The following is a 12,919-nucleotide window of genomic DNA, read 5'->3' on the forward strand; positions in this document are numbered from 1 at the left end:
GATTCATCTCCTTCAGGACTGTGAAGTTGGATCAGAGGTTAGTGAGTGTGTGAAGAGGCCAATTCACACAAGTGGCTGCACTAGACCCCAATCAAAATTGCGCAAAGAAATAGGAGGCTTGGAGGGAAAACCAGAGTTTAGATAGAGGCCTTTGACTATCTATGAGCAGCAGAGGTATTACAGAGAGAGAAGGATAGATTTTGAGCTGATTCCTTTTGTAATATTGGTTATATTTCCACTTGTATGATAATACAGAGATGGGGTTTTTTGTTGGTGCTTTCCCCTGGATATTTCTTCTGTGTTATGTGTGATTGATTTCTCCATATTAGTTATGTGTGTTCTTATTGATGTTGCTCATGTTTGATTAAGCTTCCGCTAAATTGGTTGTAGAAGTAGATCAAGTATTTTGCTTTAGTCTATTGCATTATTAGGTGACCTACAGATGGGGATTTCTACAGAGGAGAGAAAGAAGTCTTCATCACATCATACTGACAAACAAGAGCATTCAACGTAGGGACAAGGTGGCGGTGAGGAGAAAATTCACTCCTTTCATCCTTAAGAGGTGCGCACAGGAGCAAAAGGGTGGACAACAAAAGAAACACAAGTCTAAAAAGAAGACACATATTGATCCCATGGTGTTGATAGAGGGCTCTTGATGAGATCGGGGATAAGATACGAGACACAACGATGGAGGTGTTGCAACAATTTGAGCAACAATACATGCAGACACTAGGGAGCATCCAAAAGGATCTGCGCGAGCTATAGATCCAGGCGAACAAGATTCAGGTGGATGTTGGGAAGTCGAGTGGCACACAAGTGAGCTTGACGTAGGGTAGTAGCAGAGTAATAGAGATTGAATGAACTCTGGATCTTAGAGTCTTTCCTTTGCTAGAGGGGTCAGTTTGTGTGGAATCAGACAAGGATCACGTTATGCTCAGCATAGTGAAGGATATGGGACCGAACCTTCATGCACTGCTACTCCAGACCCTTCATGTGTTGCATCAAGCGGTATTAGATGAGTTGAATATCAGATAAAAGTGCGTGCTCACTATCGTCAATGAGTTTAAAGTCAAGAATGAGAAACTTTTTGTAGAAAAAACTCAGGCACTGAAGGAATAGGAGGAATTGTAGGCACAACGCCAAAAATTGGTAATAATAATTGAGTAGGTCTGCAAGTCAGTGGCTGAGATGAACATTCCAGAGGATGTAGAGGCCTCATCCAAAGTGAGGAAATTGGATGTTGCAGTGCATGCGTCGAAGGAGAAAATTGATGAGGTGACTTTTGATTTTCAAATGCAAATAACTGAGCTTCAGTTGAAGTTACAACCGACCATGCTGCCAGGAGTTCGAGAAAAAAGAGGCGTCGCTATCAAAGTGTCCATGGGTCAACTAGATGTCACAGTTCATGGTTGTGACCAGTTATTCACTCAGTCAATGGGCCTATGGGATACACTACATGAGGATCCTACACTACAATAGTTGAACACATAGCTTAGGGAAGTACAGCAACAATACGATGAAATCAATATGACAATGCAGACGTTGGCACTAGTCCAACGCTTCACATGCTTGCAAGAAGGAGAGGAAAAATTGATGCAGATCTAGGAGTTGCAGAAAAGGAAGTCCTTGCTTAGAGCCCGACTTGAGCCTTTGACAGAGGAAGCCTCCCAGCTTTCACAGAACATTCATGAGAAGTTGAAGGCTATGCAACAGTCCCAGAGGACTACACAACTTTTAGTAGAAGGGCGAACCACTAAGAAACTGGTCTAGGAGGTACAACAAGTAGCAGAACAGAGTACCGCAGAGCTTTAAGCATTGAACAAGGAATTTAGCGAACTTCGCCAGAAATGGAACATCCAACAGAGTGTCTCGAGGGCGAGTCACGATCTTTGTGTTGGGGGCCTATTGGGATAGGGTTCCCAGGGGTAGAATTGAATAAAATAGTCAATTTTTGTAAAGAATTTTGTAAGAGATGTAAAGTCTTCGCAAAATGTGGATGCAGGGAGCGCAAATAGATAGAGTCAAAGGGGATTTAGCCCCTTGATTTTGGTTGGTTTTGAAGACTCATCCATGAGTTGGGGGCCATGGTAGTGTATTAGAAAATTTATAAATAAATGAGTCTTAGCGAGTCCTAGAGACAACTTTAAATGGATATTAGAGTACGTTGAAGAGGTTTTGTTATCTTAAGCAAGGGCTAAGGCAGGAAGGCTCTGATTCTTGCGCTTAGGTAGAGAAAGGGAGGATCCTACAGCTGAGTGTGTAGGAGGCCTGAGTAGAGTTCGCAATTGAGTGTGCAGACCCCTGTAGTTGTGTGCGCAGGGTAAGAAGAGTCTGTAATCAATGAATTGAAGATCAATAAAGACAACTTTTTGAAGAATTGTTGAGTGTTTCCATTGTATTTTTTATGTTATATGCTGTTGGTTAATGATATGTTTTATGAAATAATGATTTAATGCTACACGAATTTACTGAATTTGTCTTAATAATATATGAAATGAACTCTTATCCACTTCTGCAAAGTTACAAGCTATTTCTCTTATGTTTTCTAATGAATTAAGTAGATCTATGTGAACTCCGATCTAGGGTTGCTTGTTGATGCACGAAAGTAGGTAAATCGATTGTTTAAGATCCACAAGGATTGATCATGGACCTTCACAAAGGTTTGAAGATTTCTTTAACTTAGTTATAGTAATGAGGCCTAGATGTCTATAGATCTACGTGGAGGCAACTCTAAAGGCACTGGAAAACATCAAACTAGTCACTGGATGTAGAAACTTGGTTCTTTCATCCCCCGATATTGCTTCGTGTGAGACTGCAGCCTGATCTATGTGAGTTGTTGCAAAAGGGCTAGTAGTGTAGATTTTTTTTGGTTGGTGCAACTAACTCTGAACCTGGGTCAGGACACCTTAAGACAACAGTCCGACTTGGTCTTGTAGTGACAAAAATGAGATTTTGACTTAAAATAAATATTTTATTTTCACTTTTTTTCAAATTCCAAATGGGACTTTACTTCAATACTTATGAAAAATACTATTTTTGACTTAACAAATCTCGATGCATGAATAACATGCTTCACCTAGTAAAAAATAAACTTTAGCATGAAATCCATGCTAGAAAATAACTTTTTTTATTATCTTTCTTGTTACATATATTATACATAATGACATGAGTACAATGACAATTATGGAGATCGAAACTCGTTACATTTTCCAACACTCCCTCTTAGCTAGGGAGTTATTCATAAATGTACAACTAGTACAAGTATTCTATCAAATTGAAGAGTTCTCATAAGAAGAGTCAGATTGATAAGCCATCTTTAAGCATCGACATCATATCAAGCATTGTTAACATAGTAAGGAATTGACTTAAAATCCCTATTTATACCAAAGCATAATGTTGGGAGGCTTTACATGAGACACCATACTACCTCTTAAGGTGCATACCCCATCCAAATGTTCACGAGGTATGTCCTTTTAGGATTACTATTTTCTTAGATTTTAAATCCTAAAACAATATCAGTCCTCTTCACCACTCTTATCTTGGATTGTTTTCAAATCCTCAAAGAGTGTCATTCTACTTCCTATATTGGATTTTTTTATCCTCAATGAGTATCAATATTTATATTCTTATTCAGTCCTCCATTCTCCCTCCTAGTGCCTTCACTAAGACTTATGGATGTTAGTCCTAGTCTAATGGATGACACATGGAGAATATGATGTCTAACATATCTCCCTTTCAACAAAAGAATAGATCATCATTCCATCATGATCAAGGAATTGATCCTTACCCCTTCTTGAACATTCAGGAGACTTCTTACTCTATCTCAAACATAGGGGAGATTCCTTACTTCCTTTAAATTGGGAAGTCATAACCACAAGCTATTTAGCTTGTCTTTGTAAATACATCAACTACTAGTTCTTCATAGAGATCTTCAAGTATTAGCTACATTAATCCTTCTTTCCTTTGCATCTCATCATATTGATCTTTCATAATGGAGCCAACATTTCTTCAGTCAGTGAGAGTGTAACAACGACGAGTTAATTTTCCATGTAAATAAATAAGACTGGGATCATGGGACACATATTCCAAGTTGAATGGAGGGGAAAACATTATAGTGGGCATCGCTTGTGGTTTATTAATGGCCATGGAAATTGGCATTGGCATTGGCAAAGGAAAAATGAAATAAATGACAATTATTTAAAAGAAATAAGGGAAAATTGAAGAAAAGGAAGATGAAGAGACAATAATATGCATGCAAGGGTAAATGAAGGAAAAGGAAAACAAAAGGAGAGGAAGAACATTCTATGTCTATCTTTCCTACTTTTACTCACTCTTACACTCTTACACAATTGGAGCATCCTTGGATAATTCTAGAATTCACTTGGACATTGAGGCATTCTCACTTGGAATTGGAGAGAGGGAGTACTTGGATAAAAGCAAGCAAGCAGACAAAAGAATTTGTGGGTAGCGAAGAAGAAGGTTGGAAAACCAACTACAACAGGAGTACATCGCAGATAACCGGTTGGATGTGTGATTTCCTTGGTGAAATTTGAATGCATGGTACATGCAAGAGGTTTTTCGGTATTTTTTTTTTCATTGACATGGGATTTTCCTATATTGACAATATTTTCATCCTTGCCTTTCCATTTCCTGGATAACCATGATATAGTGGATTCTCTATTTTGATTAAGATCTGGATGACCGTAGAATTGGATCCTATTTGAGGTGGTATCCGGAAAATTACTAACGGTCAAGGGTGGAGATGAGATTTCTCCTAGAAGTCTTGATAGATGGGTGGAGATAGGAAAATTCCACTGGATTTGGTGAACGAAGTTGGAACCATCCAAGTTGGTTTTGGTGTTAATGATTTATGGATCGGTTTAAGTGAAATCACCGTGGTTGAAGGTTGAGGTGGTTTGGCCTCTCAAAGCCCTGGTTGGTTCTATTTTGGTTTAACCAATATGATCCCACATGCATGCTTGGTATATGGCAAGGGGGTTGATTACTTGAAATAGATATTTGGTTAAGCCCAATCTATGGTCGGGTGGTACGTGGAAGTCCCTAACTTGTTTTTCTTTTGAATATGATTAATATAAGCTATTTTCCTATTGTGATAAATGAGCACATGTATTGGTTATTGTGTTAATCTTATGGTTGGTTTGTGATGGATTCTATTCTGGTTAAATGTTGGTTACATGTATGGTTGAAATGTGCTCTTGCTTGTATCTTGTTTATGATTTGATAAGTTATTGAATGGTTAATGTATGCATGGTGTAACAATTGATGTTGCATCTAGCTTGAGAGGGAATTGAGACTTCTTGATGATTCTCTAATGAAATTAATGAAACGATGAACAAATATGTATTTATGACCTATAAGTATTATGTACACAAACAGTTTGTATAAATGAATAATTTGGACCTCAAACTTTCCATGGTCGTTAATTTGGCATACAATCTCCATTTGGCTATCATAATAGCACATTTCAAAGATCTCCTCAAGGAGTTCAATTAAAATTTGTGGCACTTTTTTGGTCCCACCGTTTTCCATGAAAATGTTGTTAATTCCCTCAAAACAGCCTTGGAAGTTTAGAACCCAAAAAAATGCCAAAATAGAAATTTGTGTTAAATATTATCAAACAAAACCGAAAGGAAATAGTTTTGGGTCAATTTAGGCTGATAACATTGTGATCACGTATCATTGGGTTTTTGCAGTCGGTTCTAGACATGTGGACCCCATTTTCCATAAGTGCATCTCAGAAATTGAGTCATGCATAGTAACTCTCATCTCATGTTTGCCATGGCGAGTAGGTGAAAGTTGGTAAATGTGGGGTGGGGTGTTACAGGGTGGTATCAGAGCAAGGTTGCATCACTAGACCTCAGGTAAAAGCAAATTTATATGCATGGATGTCAGTTGTCAATGTGATTATTATGCATGCATGTTAGCTATCTATTGTTATGGTTATGATATCCATGTATGATGTCGTATGCTTGTGATGTGTTGTGCTAATATGGATTGGCCTATGTAGATGCAATAGCCACCTTGAGATACCTTGAGGTATGCTTGTGATTATGTTTTACCTAGCTAACAATGGGATATTGTAGGAAATAGAAGGCCAAGAGATGAAGAGAAAAATAGTTGAGTACACTTCATATGACTCCCTGTTTAGGCTGGGAGAGATCACTTGAATAATAAGGAGAGGGATATTCTTTTGGTTTGGAAGATACATTGAGAATATTGAAGGTAAATAATGAGAGGTTGATTAGGGAAAAGGAAAGGCTTGCTAGAGCTCAAGAAAAGCAACCTAGGTTAATATAGCCATCCTTCACTACCTTTCATATTTGGAGAAGTAGGGACAACTAGGGATTAGTCGTGGACATGAAGAAAAGGCTAATGGTGCATATGGAAGTAGGTCTTGGAAAGGGTACACGATGCACAAAGATGATACAGTGAAAGGTGGGAGATCCTTGGATACACTTAAGAGGAGGGCTAACATTCATGGATTTTATGCTATCTTAGGTTCTTGGAGATATCATCGCCATCACCGCCAACATCCTTATATGAGAAGTGAGAAGTAGTATTTTCCTAAAGATTTCAAGAAATCCAAGCATCCTTCCTTCGATAAAAAAATGAAGAAATCAAAAGATGCAGAAGCATGGTTGCTTGGGATGAAGAAATTATTCAAATCGCATGATTATTCGGAAAACATAAAAGTCAAAATATCCACCTTTAGTCTCAAAGGAAAAGCATATATCTATTGGGAAGATGTTAAGCATGTTAGAGGCAGCAGAGAAGAGGAGCTGATTTGGGATGAGTTTGAAAGACCCCTCGAAAGAAGGTATATGTCTGAGAGATATTGTGATGGGAATTCCAAGGAGTTCTATGAGCTTAGGATGGGTTCCATGATAGATGAAGGTTATAAAGCCATATATTTTGATTTTTTGAGGTATGTGCCTTATCTCAAGGATGAGAAAGCAAATATTTAAAGGTTCATTAGTGGGCTACTAGTAAAATTCAAATAATGACATGAGTTTGATGAACCTCGATCATTGGAGGAAGTCAGTAGGAAGTTAAAGAATTGTTATGAGCAGTCAAAGAAAATCCCTACGTTCATGTGTGACTAGAAAGGTAATGAAAGTTATAAAGGAAAATGGCTCAAGAAGCGAGGAAGATCTTAGGATGCAGGTGACAAGGTGAATATGGCACCTCATAAGAAGTTCAATGCAGCTAAGACATGACATGGTTCTCAGCCTAAGGAGCAACAAAATAAAGATGATGGAAGGAAAGCTTTGAGGTGTTGGACCTATGGTGGAGAACATTGCACGAGGGATTTCCCATTGCACTAGGGTGACAGGCCTCATATTTATAGTGCTCAGGAGATGCAACTAGCTTTAGAAGTAGGCCATAACATTCCCTAGATTTATGCACTAGTGGATAACAAGCGGGAAAAACATCAGGAATCTATTATCAAGATGGAAGGTAAGCTTTGTGATCAAGTTGCCTGTATTTTTATTTATCATGGATCGAGTTATAACTATATTAGTCCTAACCTGGTGGAGAAGTGCTGGTTGAAAAAGGAAGTTCATGCAGAATCTTGGTTGGTTCAATTGGCTACAGGGACGAAGAGAAAATTTCATCACTAGGTGATATCTTGTGAATTTGAACTTAATGGTATGCCTACATAAATGCATCTAAATGTGTTTCCTTTGGGTTCAAATAGCATGCTTTTGGGCATGGATTGGTTTTTCATTCATGAGTGCCTAGATGATGATGGATAAAAGAGACTCTTGCAAGGAAATAAGAAACCTACATCAGTGAGAATGGTTATAGTAATGCAAGCTAAGTGAAGCCGCATGAAAGGATGTTTGTTGTTTGTAGTTCATGTTTCTAGTGAAAAAAGGAAGGAAGATGAGGATGATGAAGTCTTGAGGAAGTATCATGTCTTACAACAATTTCAGGATGTGTTTCTTGCAGAGATTCCAGAATTTCCTCCTCATAGAGAAGCAAATTTCTCTATTGAGTTGGTACTTGGAGCAACACCAGTATCAAAGCCACCATACATGATGAACTCCAGAGTTGGTAGAATTGAAGTTGCATCTTAAAGAAATTATTTATAAGGTGTACATAAGGCCAAGTGTATTTCCTTGGGGTACACTTATGTTTTTTGTAAGGAAGAAGGATAGAACTGTCATATTGTGCATTGATTATAGGAAGTTGAAAAAGCTAACTATCAAGAACAAGTATCCATTGTTGCAGATTGATGACTTGTATGATCAGTTGAAGGGAGCAACAATATTTTCAAATATTATTGTAAGATCAAGTTATATTTAGGTGTGCACCAAAGAAGAATACATATATAAGACTACATTTCATACAAGGTATGGGAACTATGAGTTTGTGGTGGTTCCTTTTTGTCTCACCAATTCTCTAGCCACCTTCATGTGTTTGATGAACAGTGTGTTGCACCCCTACATAGATAAGTTTGTGATATTATTTGTTGATGACATATTCATTATTCAAAGAATGAGGAGGAGCATGCAAATCACCTGGAAGTAGTGTTGAGATTGTTGAGAAAGCATAAGTTATATGCCAAGATCAACAAGTGCAATTTATTTTAGTCTTAGATTCATTACCTAGGAAATTTTGTCTCCAAGGAAGGGATAACAGTGGATCCAGAAAAGATTAAATCTATCATGGAGTGGGAAAATCTGAGGAATGTAGATGAGTTCAGATCATTCATGGAACTAGTAGGTTATTATAGGAGGTTCATTAGGAAATTTTCCAATATTGGCTCTCCTATCACATCCTTGTAGAGGAAAGGGAAGCAGATTGAATGGACTGAGGAGTGTGTAGTTAGTTTTGATTAGCACAAACAATTGCCTGTGAATGCTCCAATTTTTAATATTGTAGATCCTGATAAGGAGTTGGTGGTTTGTATAGATGTTTGCAAGGAGGGACTTGGTGGAGTCTTGATGCAGGAAGGACATGTGGTATGCTATGAATCAAGGAAGTTGAATGAGCATTAACATCACTAAGTGACTCATGATATTGAGTTGGTACCTATCATTCTTGCGTTGAAGATGTGGAGATATTATCACCTTGGTAGGAGGTTTTTTCTGATGAGTGATCACAATGGACTAAGGTATTTGTTTGACCAAGCTATTTTGAATGCAAGGAAAGCTAGATGTTTGGTTACCCTTAGTGAGTTTGATTTTGATATTAGAAACAATAAAGGAAATTAAAACGGGGTTATATATGCTCTTAGTAGGAGAGTGTGGGTGAACTATATTTCAGCTATGAGCTCTTATGGGAAAAATTTACAGGAGCAGATATTGCATGCAAGAAAACATGATGAGAGGTACCAACAACTGAACCAAATATTGCAACAACAAGGTGAAGGAGATAGGGATAATGTGTATCACCTCACAAAAAATAGCTTGGTTAGATTCATGAACATGATTTATGTGACAAATAGTAGCGAGTTGATGAAGCTCATCTTGAGAGAGTTTCATGTCAAGCCATATTCAACCCACTTGGGATACCAAAAGACTTTGACAAAAGTTAAGTTATACTATTGTCCAAACTTGAAGAAAGAGATGGCTGAGTGTTTTGCAAGGTGTTTGGACTATCAATAGGTGAAAGTTGAATGCAAGCATCCAGCTGGTCTAATGGGGCCTGTTCCAATTCCAAAATGAAAATGGGAGGTAATTTCCATGGACTTTATTATAGGATTGTTGAGGACATCAAGACAACATGATTCCATCATGGTTGTGGTTGATAGGTTGAGGAAAGTAGATTGCTTCATTGCAACGAAGTCTATTGTTGCAGCTTGTGAAGTGGCTCAGGTCTTCATCAAGGAGATAATGAGGTTACATGAAGTTCCTAAGATGATTATATTAGATAGAGATTCCAAGTTCATTTCCAAGTTTTGGAAGGTGTTGTTTGCAGGCTTGGGGATAAATTAGCCTTCAACACAACTTATCATCCGCGAACAGATGGGAAAAGAGAAAGGGTTAACATGATTCTTGATGATATGTTGAGGATGTACATCATGCATCAACAGAGGAAGTGGGAGGAGAATATTCCACTAATGGGGTTTTCTTATAATAATGGGTATCAAGAATCCTTGAATATGAGTCCATTTGAGGTTCTCTTCGGGCAGATTTTTAATACTCTTATAAGCCAGAGTGATCCGGTGAACAAGGTACAGATTAAACCTGATATGTTCGCAAAGATGAAGTAGGAGATGCAAGTTATTAAAAGGAATTTAAAGGAAGCATATGATAAGAAAAGAGTTATGCAAATCAACATAGAAAGTTCAAGGAGTTTTAGGTTGGGAAGCATGTGTACTTATGTGTCATGCCCAAGAGTATCTTCTTGAGGATTAGGTCATGTGACAAGTTGTTAACTCAGTATTGTGGACCTTTTCAGATCCTTGAGAGGATTGGACCAGTGGTCTACAAACCTACATTGCTACCAACAATGAAAGCCCACGATATTCTCCATGTTTCATTACATAAGAGATATGTACATGATGTTGATAATGTGATTGATTGGTCTATATTGTAGGTGGAACTAGAGGGAGATCTGGCCAGACCCATACTGAATATTACAGTGGAAATAAATCATGCTTTGGAACCAATAAATAGAGCAAGTTAAAGTGAAATGGAAGCACTTTGGGCCCGATGAAGCTACATGGGAGATGACTGATCATATGCAGGCATTGCATCCTTCTTTATTTTTTAGTTGAAGAAAATGATTTTTTAGTATATGTGTGTGTGTGTGTGTCTGTGTCATTGTAAATACCCTATCAAATTGTGCTATAAAGCTCTAATAAGCGGTATGCTTTCATGTTTTTCAATAGTTGTCATTGTAAATACTGCATCGAGTTGGGTTATAAAGCTCCATATGCAATATGTTTTGTTGGTCATAAGTGTCATAGAACACCAAGGATGGTGTTTCACCAAGGGGGAGGGGTTTGTAACAACCTCAGGTTTATTTTCCATGTAAATAAAACCAAGGTCAACACTCATCTCCACCAAAAAATTCTTATTTCAATGACATTAATAGGAGTTGGTGAAAAAAAATGGCTCTGAAGTTGTGACAGGAATTGTGCTTGTGTCCTCTGTGTGGTTACGGTTAAGGTCTACCACCCTGTTGTGCTCTACAACAACCCCCCATTTCATATCATTTTTATTCCCAAAGCTATCCTATGAAATGGGTCCCTTTAGAATTTAATTGGTATCAATATCGTATTATTTAAAAAGGTCCGAAAAACAAATGAAAACATTATAAAAAACCTTTCTGAAAAACCCATTTATGCAAATAAATCAATCTTTTATCATTGCGATAAAGCGATCGCAAGATCGCATATCGCAATGACACAAGGAGCATAACTAGATGGCACATTGGATTCCGCCGATGCGATATCGCTACCGGCTATCGGCAATACTCTATGCACATTCTTAAAATGCCCCAAGCCATTCCCCCGATGCAATGCGATATCGCTATCGGAAATCGGCAATATACTATCCATGTTACATGTAATGCCAATACTCCCAATGCGATGCGATATCGCTATCGGCGATCGGGGTTTTCAAAAGGTGTCAATATAAGAGGTTAAGCTTTCCCCGATGGCCAATTGCGATAAAGCACAGATTTCAAAAAGCCATTAAAATGAATGGATATCACGATCAATTCATATTAAAAGCTTGATCTGTCCAACAATGATTCACTTGCGCTTAACCGCCAAAACAGCTACAGCACGCTTAAATGAATCATTCGGACGATTAATGATATAATGGGCATTTAAGGATTGGCAGGTTTTAAACGGCCATTTAATGTAATTGTAAGTCCTAAAATCTTCCCATGGATTGTATCCGCACCCATTTTTAAAGTTAATCTCTTATCATGCATCGGTCAATATATCTCATCACATTGAAGTTTTCATTTCCAATTCTCTGTGTTACATTTATTTTCGCTTCTGTGCAGAATTCATCCAAAGGAGAAAGCTCAAGCAAAATGGGGAAGAAATCTAAGAAGACCACAGGCGCTTCTGTTGCGCCAGCCGCAGGACAAGATGTCGTTGATCCCTCAAACAAAAAGAAAGGATTGATTTCGGATACTACATGTTCTGGTCTCGGCAGAACTACTTGGCAAAGCACCTACAACTTGATTGAAGTTGAAGAACCCAAAGTGACATTAGTAGAAGCTACTGCAGATTCAACTCGGAAATCTGATGCCACTCTAAAGGACTTAGCTGACTCCTTCCTTCATCGGATAGCAGCTAGGGAACAAATTCTCCCATACACAGATGTAGTGCGGTGGGCAATTGAGGAAATCCCAATCCTGGATAGAACCTTCAGCACCAGAGACGGGAGAATTTTCAGGTCGTTCAAAGCTGATGATCTAAGGCAAATGTATCATTTTCCTGAGCCAGAGAAGACATACAATAAGGCATTCCTGGAAAAATTCCGAAACGAGAACAAAGTTGAATCCGAACCCATCCGGGATTGGAGACAAAATCCAGCTAAGCACAAACATGAATCTTCCGGTAAGTACCCGGTTGATTCCTTGGCTTCTCCTTATTGCCACACTAGAATAATGATGTGTAGATTGTGGGGATTGCATGACTCTTCTAATTTCACTATATAAATGGTTCCCTTAATGGAAGCTGCATGCAACAGTATAATAATGGATTGGGCCACTATTCTCTCAGATAAACTAGCCAAAGCTGTTCTTGAGTTTAGGAATAAGACTCGCATCTCTGAAAGGATAATTCCCCCATTTTATTACAGTGCCTATATTTTAGATACCTTGTGTTTTAATTGTGAATTTCCCATACTCGGCTAGAGGTGGACGCCACAAGACTCCATGCCTATTCACATTTACCACCAGAAATTATGGAAATCCTCTTACA

This window comes from Pinus tabuliformis, chromosome 1_2 (genome assembly GCF_031772625.1).
Source record: "Pinus tabuliformis cultivar Carrire ecotype Pingquan chromosome 1_2, CPIR1, whole genome shotgun sequence".
Classification (NCBI taxonomy): domain Eukaryota; kingdom Viridiplantae; phylum Streptophyta; class Pinopsida; order Pinales; family Pinaceae; genus Pinus; species Pinus tabuliformis.